At 43.4% G+C, this 14,259-nt stretch overlaps 1 protein-coding gene across 3 annotated transcripts in view; it reads right to left on the bottom strand.

Annotated features, from left to right (window-relative positions):
* The window catches only part of TMOD1 (tropomodulin 1), a 53,028-nt gene extending 39,994 nt beyond the window's left edge, over window positions 1-13,034 (bottom strand). The window contains exons 1-2 of one of the 3 annotated variants that reach the window (XM_067463965.1): window positions 12,738-13,034; window positions 1,148-1,183 (exon numbers count right to left, since the gene is read on the bottom strand). The gene's annotated coding sequence lies outside the window, so the exon portion shown is untranslated. The remainder of the gene's footprint in view (window positions 1-1,147; window positions 1,184-12,737) is intronic. The other 2 variants (XM_067463964.1, XM_060763770.2) reach the window with 2 other exon arrangements.
* Between the last annotated feature and the right edge of the window lie 1,225 nt (window positions 13,035-14,259).

A 14,259-nucleotide genomic window follows, 5' to 3' on the forward strand; every position in this document is an offset into this window, starting at 1 on the left:
ACAATTGTCGTATCACTCAGAGAGAAATTTCAAGCATAATCGGCATTTCACAAGAATGTGTGGGTCACATTATTGCAGGGTCCGAAAGGAAAAGGGAAATGTTTTCCTGCAGCATGACAATGCCAGACCACACACTTCACATGCCACTACAGCAGAACTTCAGAGACTGGATCTCACCACCGTACGGCATTCTCTATACAGTCCAGATTTAGCACCATCTGACTTCCATCTGTTCCCGATAATGAAAGAAGATCTGCAGGGACATCATTATGCTTCTGATGAAGATGTTGAGAGAACTGTGAGACACTAGCGGTGGAAACAGAGTGTCGACTTCTTCCGTGATGGCTGCAGAAAACTTGTTCATTCTTGGCAGAAATGTATCCAATTGTCTGGTGATTATGTGGAAAAGTGAATCGTGGTAGTTAAAGAGCACATTCCAAGGATTATTTCTGCATTTCGTTTATTAAAATATTCCCATCCAAATCCAAGTAACGAAGGTGGAGGCATTACTTTTCATTCAACCCTTGTAGCTACCTCTTTTATTTTCTCCTTAAATAGTCATTTAAAACTGTTATTTAAAACTGTTATGCCCTAGGCTCATTCTACAAGGTAGAAGTAATGCAGTTTGATACCACTTTAACTGTCATCGCTAAATACGATGGAATTCTGGGAGTTGTAGTTTGGTGCCAAGTTATTATTTCAGACTCATTACAATCTTGCTGAAGCAGTAAATCCACAATACTCCAGACAGGCCCGTAGCCAGGATTTCGTTTCGGGGGGGGGGGGGGGGGCTGAATTTTTTTTCAGGGGGGGTTTCGGGGGGGCTGAGTTTCGGGGGGGCTGAGTCTGAGTGAAAGAGGGTCTAGCCTAGCAAACCTTTTGTATCATTACCCCAATACCCCCATGCACATGAGATATATTGAGCATGGTGATCTGATCATGATATTAATAAACATAACAGTTTAAATAATGCACCAATAAGGCCTTTTCGCAAACCATCATGAAAATTTCGGGGGGGGGGGCTGAAGCCCCCCGAGCCCCCCCCCCCCCCCCCCCCCGGCTACATGCCTGACTCCAGACATCTGAATATACAGAAGTAAAATAAATGCTGGTTCATTTCTAGAAGCAGGTAAGAATCAACACATACCTCTGAAATGCCCCCAAATCAACAGGCTGCTGTTGTCTGGAAAACAGAAAAACAAACATGAAGCTGAAATGCCTTACATGTAAAAAAAACACCCATTACTCTAAGGACAGATGGTTTCAAATTAAAGGAGAAGAAAAGCGAAGTATAAACGGAAAGGTAAGATTGTTTCTAAATTAGTATTAAAAACAGTCCTTTAGTTAGACAGCCAGACCCTAGAAAGACATCTCACAAGACCAGCAAATTAGTATGATTTATGGGATACTTGACTTGTACATTTGTTTAAGCAAAAACAAGTAATAATTCAGTACCATTATTTTTAAAAGAAGGATACGCCACATAAATAATTTCCCATGTAACTGATGCAAATGCTTTCTTCTTTCTTATGGCCGAATCAAAACAGTAGGACAAGCCAAAAAAAAAAAAAAAGGCAGAAGGCAGACAATAATTTTAAAAGAGTTGGAGTTGTTATATCAGGAAGTCTAGTGCTTGTGTGTGTGTTCCCTTTTTTATTTTGCTCAATATTACATATACATGTAGTTTTTCAAGATTTTAAAGCGCCCTATAAACCTACAAAACTGAAATGCCTGAAACAACAGCAAGATACCTGTGCACAGGTATGTAAGAAGGAGCTTGTATTCAAGTAAAAGGGTATATTTATATTGTGTTTAAGAGGGATGCATCAGTCAGAATGATGTACTATATACCGCTTCAGCTTTCTTTAGTTTGATCAAAAAAGTAGATTCCAAAATATAATAATATAGAGGACCAAAGATTTTGACACCACTGCTCTGGAGGATTTGTCTGTTGTTATCACCAAGCCGGCATGTAAAATGTCTAGCTCTTGATATTTGGTTGTACTACATAACCCATCCCTTTTAATCACTGAATTAAGTTGTGTGGGCTTTGAATGTTTGCAGAAGGTTGTTCTAAGTTTTTCAGGCTGTATGGCCATGTTCTAGAAGCATTCTCTCCTGACATTTCGCCTGCATCTATAGCAGGCATCCTCAGAGGTTGTGAGGTCTCTGAACATGGCCACACAGCCCGAAAAACCTGCAATAACCCAATGATTCTGGCCATGAAAGTGTTCAATAATACAATGTTTGCATCCATATGTTTCAAGCCCTACGCTATGGAGTGTCCTGATTTTTACTCTGAACAACTACTAGAAGGCAGATCATGTACAACAGTACAGATCATGTACAGGTCAAGTACAACAGTGTCAACTTAATGTTCACTGTTTTGTGTTTTGTTTACACTATAAGCTGTTATTGTATGTAAATAAAATCTTTTTTTAAAAAAAACAAAAACTTAAGTCTTTCCTCTCAAGCATGAAATAGGCCACACCAACTTTCCACCTGCCTTTTCCCAATGTAGTCCCTCGGACGCCCACCAGCAGGTAACAGAAACACAGACGAATGATGGCTACAGACTAGAGTAGTAATTCCCAAACAATTTAAACAATTACTCTAACCTTCTGACATGAACTCTCTAGATCAGGATTGGGGAATTTTAGCTCTTCCAGATGTCTTGAACTTCAACTTCCAGATGCTGCAGTCAGTATAACCAATGGTCAGGGATTATGGAAGTCTTGGTCAAAAACATCTGGAGGGTCAAATGTTATTTACCATGAATTTAGTAGTCTTTGATGAAGTACTGTCTTTCAGTCACAGCATCTCACCTGCAATATAAAGATAGCACTACAGCTTTCCTTTGAGTAGTTTGTAATATCTAAAATATGATATTTGACATGCTCTAGACCAGTGGTTCCCAACCTTTGGGCCTTTCTTCAACTCCCAGAAATCCCAGCCATCTTACCAGCTGTTAGGAAGTGTGGAAGCTGATATCCAAAACATCTGGAGACCCAAAGGTTGGAAACCACTGCTCTAGATACGGATACATTTAAATGTCAGCAATGAATGCCATAATGGAAAAAACACATGATGCTACCCTCTCCAGTGCTGTTGAACTCTACCACCTGGCATTCTTCACCATTATCTATACTGGTCGGAAGGCTGCTGGGATTTGCAAGCTAAAAAGGCTGGAGGACTGTGTGATTTCTATCCATGGCCTAGAATTCATGAAAATTATATTAATTATGCATTTTAAAAAAAGAAAAACATACAAAAGCACTTCAAGTCTCTAGTCTATTTCCGCTTTGAGCCCCCCCAAGGGTGAGAAAGGTTGTATATAAATACTGCAAATAAATAAATAAATAAATAAATAAATAAATAAATATTTTATGTCTTAATAGTGATCTATTGGTTATATTCCAAATGGTGTGTTGTTGCATGAGGATTATGAATGAAATTGTTCGCTTTAAATATCTAACTATGATAAGCTATTTGACAAGCTAAACAAAGTTGAACTCTATGAAGGCTGTTTCCAAGCTGTTTATCTTCCAAACTATTACATGTATACTAGTAGGCAGCAACTGTAGGAAATCCATGGAAAACTGTCACTTTCAATACTAGAGTAAAAAAAAGTATGACTTTTATGGAAACAGCCTGCCACAGACATTATGTGCTACTTCTGAATGAGCGAAAAGGGACTCTATTTCCAAGAAATCTAGCTGATGACCAGATACAGATTGAGCATCCCTTATCAAACCGTGTTTTAGTACAGTGAGTTAAACTGCCAGCTGCAGAAAATCTTGCCAATCAAAAGGTCGACAGTTCAAGCCCTGGTTGGGGTGAGCTCCCAACCATCAGCCCAGTTTCTGCTCACCCAGAAGTTCAAAAACAGTAATATGAGTAGATAAATAGGTACCGCTTTTGGCAGGGAGGTAATAAAAGGTACCCATGAACACATGTTGGCAATTTGATTGGGAGAGCATCTAAGGGCAACAAAGCTCCTCGCATGGAAGATGGAAGGACAATATAAAAGCACTGAATGCTTGCTGTATATGTGTACTGTAATCTGCTCTGATTCCCTGTGGGGAGATAGGGTGGAATATAAATTAAGTATATTATTAAGTATATTATTATTATCCAGAATTTTGAAATCTGAAATACTCCAAAACCCCCAAATTGTCCACTTGGCTGGCTGAGATAATAACACCTTTGTTTTCTGATGGTCAATGTACACATAAAATACATAAAATCGTTCATAGTATTTTGTTAAAAATTACCATCAGGCCACATATAAAAAGTATATTTGAATCATACAGATTTGGGTGCCATCTCTAAGATATCTCATTATGTACACATATGCAAATACAGGTTCTGTTTTCCAAAATCCAGAAAAATAACTAAAGTTATCTAGAGAAAGTAACCAGAATGAGCTATTTTTCTGTGACTTCTTGGCTGATAAGTCACATTCTTAGCCTTACCTTACAACACACATGTTCCTTCTAGGAGTTCCATTTTTTAGAGAACCAATTATATTAATAGTAAATTCTCTCCTTTCCATTTGATACCTAATGAGAAAGTTATGAGAAATAACTGCACCATGCTGACTGAGTAGCTGACAGCATAATCCTTCCGTTTGTAAAAGGAAGATCAATATTAGTCTCATATCACAGTCATGTGAGTATTATCAAAAGCCATCAAATAATGTAATTGAGAGCCAAAGGAGAGATTTATTTGATTCAAAAGTCAACCTTTAGGTCATGAAATCACGTTTAAAAGGTTTAGTCAACTGTACATATCTTGCTGTAATCTCAGGGGTCCATTTCAGCTGTCATAATTGGGACCACTCCTTGCTTTCACTGTTATCTCAGTCTGAGGAATGGTCGGGTACAAAGGTTGTCCATCACCTATACCATTACACAGATATGGAGGGAAAGGATCCCTCTCATCATCAATGGATGACAGAACAGCAGCAATGGCTGTGAAGCTCCATTTATTCAGCTACACAACACATTAAAATGTAGCCATTTTTGCACCAGGTCTTTCTCCCAAGTTCTGTACTTTTTCCTTCCTACTCCTTCCAAGAGTAGATGAAGAATGGTTTCACCATCTCCAGTCCAAGAGTAGAAGAAGAATGGTTTCACCATCTTCGGTCAAAGAATAGACGAAGAATGGTTTTAGCATCTCCAGTCCAAGTGAAGATGCAAAAGGTTTCACCATCTCCAGCTCAAGAGTAGATTAAGAATGGTTTCAAAATGGTTCAAGAGTAGATTAAGAATGGTTTCATCATCTCTAGCCCAAGAATAGATGGAGAATGGTTTCACCATCTCTGGTTCAAGAGTAGATGCAGAACGGTTTCACCATCTCCGGTCGAAGAGTAGATGCAGAATGGTTTCACCAGTTCCAGTCCAAGAGAAGACGAAGAATGGTTTCAGCATCTCCATTCGAAGAGTAGATGAAAAACGGTTTCACCATCTCCAGTCCAAATATAGATGAAGAATGGTTTCACCATCTCTGGTCCAAGAGTAGATGCAGAATGGTTTCACCATCTCTAGCCCAAGAGAAGATGAAGAATGGTTTCACCATCTCCAGTCCAAGTGTAGATGCAGAATGGTTTCACCATCTCTAGCACAAGAGTAGCTGAAGAATGGTTTTACCATCTCCAGTCGAAGAGTAAATGCAGAATGGTTTCACCATCTCCAGTCCAATGGTAGATGCAGAACGGGTTCACCATCTCTGCTCAAAGAGTAGATGCAGAATGGTTTCACCATCTCCACTCCAAGAGTAGATGCATAATGGTTTCACCATCTCTAGCCCAAGAATAGATGAAGAATGGTTTCACCATTTCCAGTCCAAGAGAAGATGAAGAATGGTTTCAGCATCTCCAATCGAAAAGTAGATGAAGAACGGTTTCACCATCTCCAGTTCAAATGTAGATGAAGAATGGTTTCGCCATATCCATTTCAAGAACCCCTGAGAGCCATCCTGTTCTAATTTATGGCCTGGAATATTTTCTGTAGGCAGGTATCTACCTTTTTACTGGCCTTGCATTTCATTTATGTAATATATGCTAGGAATCAGACTTACATAGTTAACTACTATATGTCTTATTGCTTAGAAGTGCATTTATTTATTTTATTGCTCCATGAATACTGAATAATAAAAAATAGATTATTTGGGCAAGTAACACCCTGTCAGGCTTGGAGGAAGGCCAATCATGCAAAGAAACCTTGTTCATCCTAGGGTCTCAAAAAGGCCCCTTCTACACTGCCATATAAAATCCACATTATCTGCTTTGAACTAGATTATCTGGCAGTGTAGACTCACATAATCCAGTTCAAAGCAGATAATGTGGATTATCTGCATTGATAATCTAGATTATATGGCAGAATAGAAGGGGCCTAAATCAGAAGTAACTCGAAGGATCATAACAACAATAAAATAAATGAGAGCTAGCTAGGTTTCCTTCTGGTCGTTATCAACCCCAGTTGCTTTATGTTTTCTTCACTTTTTCTGAACTACTATCAGACGTTTGCCATATGGCCACAAATCAGGGATAGGGGGAGTTGTAGTTCAATATCAATTGGAAGGCTATAAACTCATCCTGTGTGTATTTAAAGAGAGTGATTCCACCATATTTCACATCTGTTCAATCATTTTTGTGTTGCCTGCACTCATGTGTATAGGATTCTTTTTTCAAAAGAAGGGGGTGGGAAATTCTTTTCAGAGTCAGAGGAGGAGAAAGTAAAAGTAAAGCTTCAGTCATTTCCCACTGAGCTACTGGATAAAGAAGCTTGAAAATAAGAGGGTGGTGGCAGTTTAGATCACTGCTTCTTAAATTATGGGTCCTGACCCCAAACGGGGTCAATGTTCAGATCACAAAAAATGCCACATATTTACACAAATCTGTTAGCAACAACATACAGAAGATTCAGTGGACTCTGCAGAAAATGCTTCAGCTGTACTCCACAAAAAGGAAAACCACTCTGTTTAGCAAGTCTTGCAAATGCTGATTTATTATCAGTAAATGCCTGATTTTTATACTTATTTGACCCATATACCTGGGGTCACGTAAATATTTCTTGAGTAGAAAGTGGTTGCGACTGGACAAAAGTGGAAGAAGCCCAGGTTTAGATGACTTCTTACTATTGCTAAGAAGCAGGAAAAAGGCCCCTCACCTGCTTTAAATACACTCAAGTAAACTGGCAACTTTTATTTTATCCCTACATAACATATTCCTTCTTGCAGCATGGCAACCCACCCACAAGCCACACTTTATGAGTCACTTCAGCTATTATGTAAAACAGAAAAGCAAGGAGAATACGCTGTTCTAAGTTCTGGCAGAAAGAGCATTGGGTTTTATCTCTTTTCTGGGTGAAGACTGAAGACCCTTCCATACAGCCAGATAACCCAGAATATAAAGGCAGAAAATCCCACAATATCAGCTTTGAACTGGGTTCAAACCCCAGGTTTCAGCGGTGGCCAGGGGAGCTTTTGCACAGCTAAGACCCGTGTACCAGCTGCGCCCGTACCTTGGGAAGTCATGGCCATGGTGGTCCACGCTCTGGTTACCTCTATCCCGAGTAGATTACTGCAACGTGCTCTACGTGGGGCTGCCTTTGAAAACGGTTCGGAAACCTCAGCTAGTTCAACGGGCGGCAGTCAGATTACTAACTGGGGTGGCATACAGGGAGCATACCACCCCCCTGCTATGCCAGCTCCACTGGCTGCCGGTCCATCTCCGAGCCCAATTCAAAGTGCTGGTTTTGACCTATAAAGCTCTATACGGTTCTGGCCCAGCTTACTTGTCCGAACGCATTCACCCCTACGTCCCACCTTGCAATTTAAGATCATCCGGGGAGGCCCTGCTCTCGCTCCCGTCAACAGCACAGATGCATCTGGAGGGGATGAGAGACAGGGCCTTCTTGGCTGTGGCCCCCCGCCTATGGAACACACTCCCAAATGAGGTAAGACCTGCTCCCTCCCTCCTGACTTTTAGAAAAAAAATTAAAATCATGGTTTTGAGACCAGGCCTTTGGGCAGTAGAAGTAAATGTATGCAGCATTTCAGAAAGACAATGACCGGAACGGCGATTTGATGGACAAGACTGTTTTATTGTTTTAATGATTGTTTTATTGCTTGTGGATGTGCTGTTTTTACCTTGATTTATGTCTAATTGTAGTGTATAATTGTAATTGTTAATACTGGCATTGAATTTTGCCATTACTTATGTGGTGAGTCCCCCACGGGGTGAGAAAAGCGGTATAGAAATACTATAAATAAATAAATCTGAGTCCACACTGCCATATATTCCAGGTCAAAGAAGATCATGTGGGATTTTATTCAGCTGTGTGGAAGGGGCCTGACTCTGGTTTTCATCCTTTATTTTTCTCACCATGCCATCACCCTGTGCACACCCAAATTTTGTCCAATTTTGAAAGCAAGGTTAGGTCTCCTTAGAACCTGGATGCAAGGCCACCTGGGATCTCTAGGTTGGACTAGAAAAAAATCTGTCTAAATCCCAAAACAATAATTGCTGTCTGAAGTTGAAAGGCATCAGCCAGAATTATTTGGCTCAGTATAATGGAGCCCATCCATACAAAAGAGGAAGGCAGGTGGAGAGCTTGAGTAGTATTAATAAGTTATTGATGCCAAACCAAACCAGCACATGCACGGGATAAATTTCTCATCCACTGCCCTAACCAGTGATCGGTGTGATATCAGTAAGACGTAAAAGGTGTGCCCCAGATTCCTTACAAGAAGGATATGCCTCCTCACAGTAAGCTGTACAGATTTTGGCCTAGATATCAAGGGTTAAGGGTTAAGACTGCTGGGAAGGGTTAAGACTGCTGGGAACTTATACTATGGCTGATTCCAAAACTTAGTGGCATGCCAATAAATGCATTGTACATATGCAAACTCTGGGTCCTGGTCTCAAATGGGGTTTCCTTAGCTCAATGTTTGGTTCACGAAAAAATGTGGCAACAAAAAAAGATATCTGAATCCCCCCCCCCCAAACAATTTACACAAATCTCAGCAGAAAATGCTTTAGCTGTACTCTACAAAAAGGAAAAACTATTTGCAAACTGTTAGACATAAACATTATTATTAAGACAGCACCCTGTATGGATACAATTAATGTTCTATTTAGAGAAACTCTTACACATACACTACTGTCCTAAATCAGGTCAGGAAGTGGGCAACTGGTGGCCTTCTACACTGTATGTTGTTTGACTGGAACTCCCATCATCCCCCGTGAGGGAAGATGGGAGCTGCTCACCAACCACATTCAGGCCTGGGGAAAAGGAAGGGAGGAAAAAGGATCTCATTGCACTAGAGCAGGGGTCCCCAAACTAAGGCCAGAAACGGCTCTCCAACGTCATTTATGCAGCCCTTGTTCAGGGTCAACCTAAGTCTGAAACTACTTGAAATCACACAACAACAATAATCCTATCTCATCAGCCAAAAGCAGGCCCACACTTCCCTTTGAAATACTAATAAGTTTATATTGGTTAAAATTGTTCTTCATTTTAATTATTGTATTGTTTTGAAGTGTTTTTTGCACTACAAATAAAGATATGTGCAGTGTGCATAGGAATTCATTCATTATTTTTCAAATTATAATTCGGCCCTTCAACAGTTTGAGAGACTGATCTGGCCCTCTGTTTTAAAAAGTTTGAGGATCCCTGCACGAGAGCATGGATCCCCTTTAAGCCCGGTTACTGCCAACCTAGCAGTTCAAAAATATACAAATGTGAGTAATCAATAGGTGGGAAGGTAACGGCACTCCATGCAGGCATGCTAGCCACATGACCTTGGAAGCATCTATGGACAACGCTGGCTTAGAAATGGAGATGAGCACCAACTCCAAGAGTCGGACACGACTGGACTTAATGTCAGGGGAAACCTTTACCTGAGGTCAGGTAAACATTTCAAGCGGAAAGGGGTGGTGAGTGGGAAAAGTTTAGGAAGCCTTGCGGGAGAAGATAGTTCAGACCAGAGAGGGTCAAAAGAGAGAAAGCGTCCTCTGGATGGTTGCAGGTTTTTCGGGCTGTCTGGCCATGTTCTAGAAGCATTCTCTCCTGACGTTTCGCCTGCATCTATGGCAAGCATCCTGAGGAGTCCAACTCTGGGGGTTGGCGCTCATCTCCATTTCCAAGCTGAAGAGCTGGCGTTGACCATCGACGCCTCCAAGGTCATGGGGGCCAGCATAGCTGCATGGAGCGCCGTTACTTTCCTGCAGAAGTGGTACCTGTTGATCTACTCACATTTGCATGTTTTTGAACAGCTAAGTTGGCAGAAGCTGGGCTAACAGTGTGAGCTCACCCCTCTCCCTGGATTCAAACCGCCAACCTTTGGGTCAGCAAGTTCAGCGGTTCAGTGGTTTACCCTGCTGCGCCACTGGGGGCACCAATAAATAATAATAATAATAATAATAATAATAATAATATAGTGTTTCTGATGTGTTTCTGCATTGTAATTTTTTTGTAACCTGCCTCAAGCCATGAGAAGAGGCATGTAAAAAATAAAATTATTATTATATATAGAATATTATTATATATTATTTAATATATGCTTGCCATAGATGCAGATGAAACGTCAGGAGAGAATGCTTCTAGAACAGGGGCATGCAGCCTGAAAAACCTACAGCCACCCTTGCGATAGATGCAGGCGAAACGTCAGGAGAGAATGCTTCTAGAACATGGCCATACAGCCCGAAAAACCTACAACAACCCTTGCCATAGATGCAGGTGAAACGTCAGGAGATAATAATTCTAGAACATGGCCAGACAGCCCGAAAAACCTACAACCACCCATGCCATAGATGCAGGCGAAACATCAGGAGAGAATGCTTCTAGAACATGGCCAGACAGCCCGAAAAACCATCCATGTTCAACATCTATACAAATGACCAGCCACTGCCAGAAGGAACAGAGAGTTTCATCTATGCTGATGATTGTGCCATTACTGCTCAAGCAGGGAGCTTTGAGATGGTAGAACAGAAGCTCTCCGAAGCTCTAGGTGCTCTTACTGCCTATTACAGGGAAAACCAACTGATTCCTAATCCATCTAAAACACTGACATGCGCCTTTCACCTTAAGAACAGACAAGCATCCCGAGCTCTGAGGATTACCTGGGAAGGAATCCCACTGGAGCATTGCAGCGCACCCAAATACCTGGGAGTCACTTTGGACCGTGCTCTGACCTACAAGAAGCACTGCCTGAACATCAAACAAAAAGTGGGCGCTAGAAACAACATCATACGAAAGCTGACTGGCACAACCTGGGGTTCACAACCAGACACAGTGAAGACATCTGCCCTTGCGCTATGCTACTCTGCTGCTGAGTATGCATGCCCAGTGTGGAACACATCTCACCACACTAAAACAGTAGATGTGGCTCTTAATGAGACATGCCGCATTATCACAGGGTGTCTGCGCCCCACCCCACTGGAGAAATTACACTGCTTAGCCGGTATTGCACCACCTGACATCCGCCGGGAAGTAGCAGCCAATAGTGAAAGGACCAAGGCAGAGACATCTCCAGCTCATCCCCTGTTTGGGTATCAGCCAGCACGTCAATGACTTAAATCGAGACATAGTTTTCTTAGATCTACAGAGACACTCGCTGGAACACCCCAGCAAGCGAGAGTCCAAAAGTGGCAGGCCCAAACCCAGCACCTCAATTCATGGGTGATACCAGATGAGAGACTCCCCCCTGGGCACACAGAAGACTGGGCGACTTGGAAGACGCTGAACAGACTGCGCTCTGGCCCCACGAGATGCAGAGCCAATCTTAAGAAATGGGGCTACAAAGTGGAATCCTCGGCATGTGGGTGCGGAGAAGAACAAACCACTAACCACCTGCTGCAATGCACCCTGAGCCCTGCCACATGCACAATGGAGGACCTTCTTACAGCAACACCAGAGGCACTCCAAGGTGCCAGATACTGGTCAAAGGACATTTAACCAACCACCAAATTTGCAAAATCTGTGTGGTTTTTTTCTTTTTCTTTTTAATCTGTGTGTTTGTTTTGCTCTGTTAGAATTGTAATACAATGATTGCTGATGACACGATAAATAAATAGCCCGAAAAACCTACAACCACCCTTGCCATAGATGCAGGCGAAACGTCAGGAGAGAATGCTTCTAGAACAGGGGCAGACAGCCCGAAAAACCTACAACCACCCTTGCCATAGATGCAGGCGAAACGTCAGGAGAGAATGCTTCTGGAACAGGGCCAGACAGCCCCAAAAACCTACAACCACCCTTGCCATAGATGCAGGCGAAACGTCAGGAGAGAATGCTTCTAGAACATGGCCTGACAGCCCGAAAAACCTACAATCACCCAGTCATTCCTGCCATGAAAGCCTTTGACAATGCCTCCTCTGCCTGCTCCATCCTTTTCAGGGTCTCTGCCAACAGAAAGTTTGGGCTGCCTTCCTGCTTGGCCCTCCTTCTTTCTGAGGTGGGCAGAGAGGGGGCCACCGCTTGCCAGGCCAGAGGGAACCCCGCTTAGAGGAGGAGGAGGAGGAGGAGGAGGAGGAGGAGGAGAGGAGGCAGGCTATTTATAGGCGCGCGTCCGCCTGCGCTCTGGCCAGATATGGTTTCGGCGGCTCCGAGTCCCCGAGGCGCAGCGCTGGGAAGAGGGGCTGCCTGCCTGCCTGCCTGCCTGCCTGGCTGGGAACACAAGCGAGAGGGACCCGGGCAAGGCTGGAGCCTCCCTCCTCAAGGCTTCCTTACCTGTCTCCGCAGCGGATGGGAAGGAAGCAGAAGGGCAGAGACGGAGTGGAAGAGGCGCTTTCCCAAAGTTGCGGCGAAGGGCGACGCGGATGCAGCGGGGGGCCTCCCGCCCTTCTCCCCTTCCTTCCCTCCTTCCTTTCGCGGGTGTCACTCAGAAAGGACGCCCGAGTGGACGGCGGACAGGAAGGAGGCCCCCTCCCCCTCCCCGCAGTCCACGCCCACGGAAGAGAGAGAGAGAGAGAGAGAGAGAGAGAGAGAGAGGTGGCTCTTCCCAACCAGAGCTGAGAGTTGGGTTGAGGCTGACAGGGAGGAAGGCAGGAAGAGTCAGACAACCCTCCACCTCCTCCTCCCATCTCTTCCAAGTCCCTAATAGCCATTCTGGCTTTAGAACAGGCAACAGTTTGAGACAATCAAGGACTGGGTTGTGGTAGGTTTTCCGGGCTGTCTGGCCATGTTCTAGAAGCATTCTCTCCTGACGTTTCGCCTGCATCTATGGCAGGCATCTTCAGAGATGGTGAGCCTTCTCAGGGATGCCTGATTGGCCCCAACCTTAGCCGCTGTCTTCATGACCACCACCTCATCACATTCAGAGGGGAAAGCATCCCTGACCGTCCTTTTCAGACCACTTCATCACATTTACTAAATGCCACCGAGTCCTACACTTTAAAAATTATGTATTTATTTATTTACTTACTTACTGTACTAGCTGTCCCCTGCCATGCATTGCTGCGGCCCAGTCTGTGTATATGTGTGTTTTGTGTGTGTGTATGTGTTTGCGGAGCCCCCAGTGGCACAGCAGGTTAAATCACTGAACTGCTGAACTTGCTGACCAAAAGGTTGGCGGTCTGAATCCGGGGAGTGGGGTGAGCTGCTGTTAGCCCCAGCTGCTGCCAACCTAGCAGTTCAAAAATATGCAAATGTGAGTAGATCAATAGGTACCGCTCCGGTGGGAAGGTAACGGCACTCCATGCAGTCATGCTGGCCACATGACCTTGGAGGTGTCTATGGACAACGCTGGCTCTTCGGCTTAGAAATGGAGATGAGCGCCACACCCCAGAGTCAGATATGACTGGACTCAATGTCAGGGGACAACCTTTACCTTTTTATCAAAAAAACATCAAAAATATCTGGGCATCCCCTGGGCAGCATCCTTGCAGACGGCCAATTCTCTCACACCAGAAGCAACTTGCAGTTTCTCAAGTTGCTCCTGACATGACAACATCCCCCCCCCCCAAAAAAAAGCAAACCCCAGCTTGTAACTCTATCAAAAAAAGAGATCAGATTAGTCTGGCATGACTTGTTTTTGATAATCCATGTTGACTATTAGGAATGACCGCATTCGTTTCTAAGTGTTTGCAGACCACTTCCTTAACAATATTTTCCAGAATCTTGTCTGGTATCGACGTGAGGCTGACTGGACGGTAATTGTTTGGGTCAACCTTTTTTTCCCTCCTTGAAGATTGGGACCACATTGGCCCTCATCCAAGAGACACCGGATTAAAATCACTTCTGTCTATGGGAT

The sequence above is a fragment of the Anolis sagrei genome, chromosome 2, assembly GCF_037176765.1.
Source record: "Anolis sagrei isolate rAnoSag1 chromosome 2, rAnoSag1.mat, whole genome shotgun sequence".
Lineage (NCBI taxonomy): Eukaryota > Metazoa > Chordata > Lepidosauria > Squamata > Dactyloidae > Anolis > Anolis sagrei.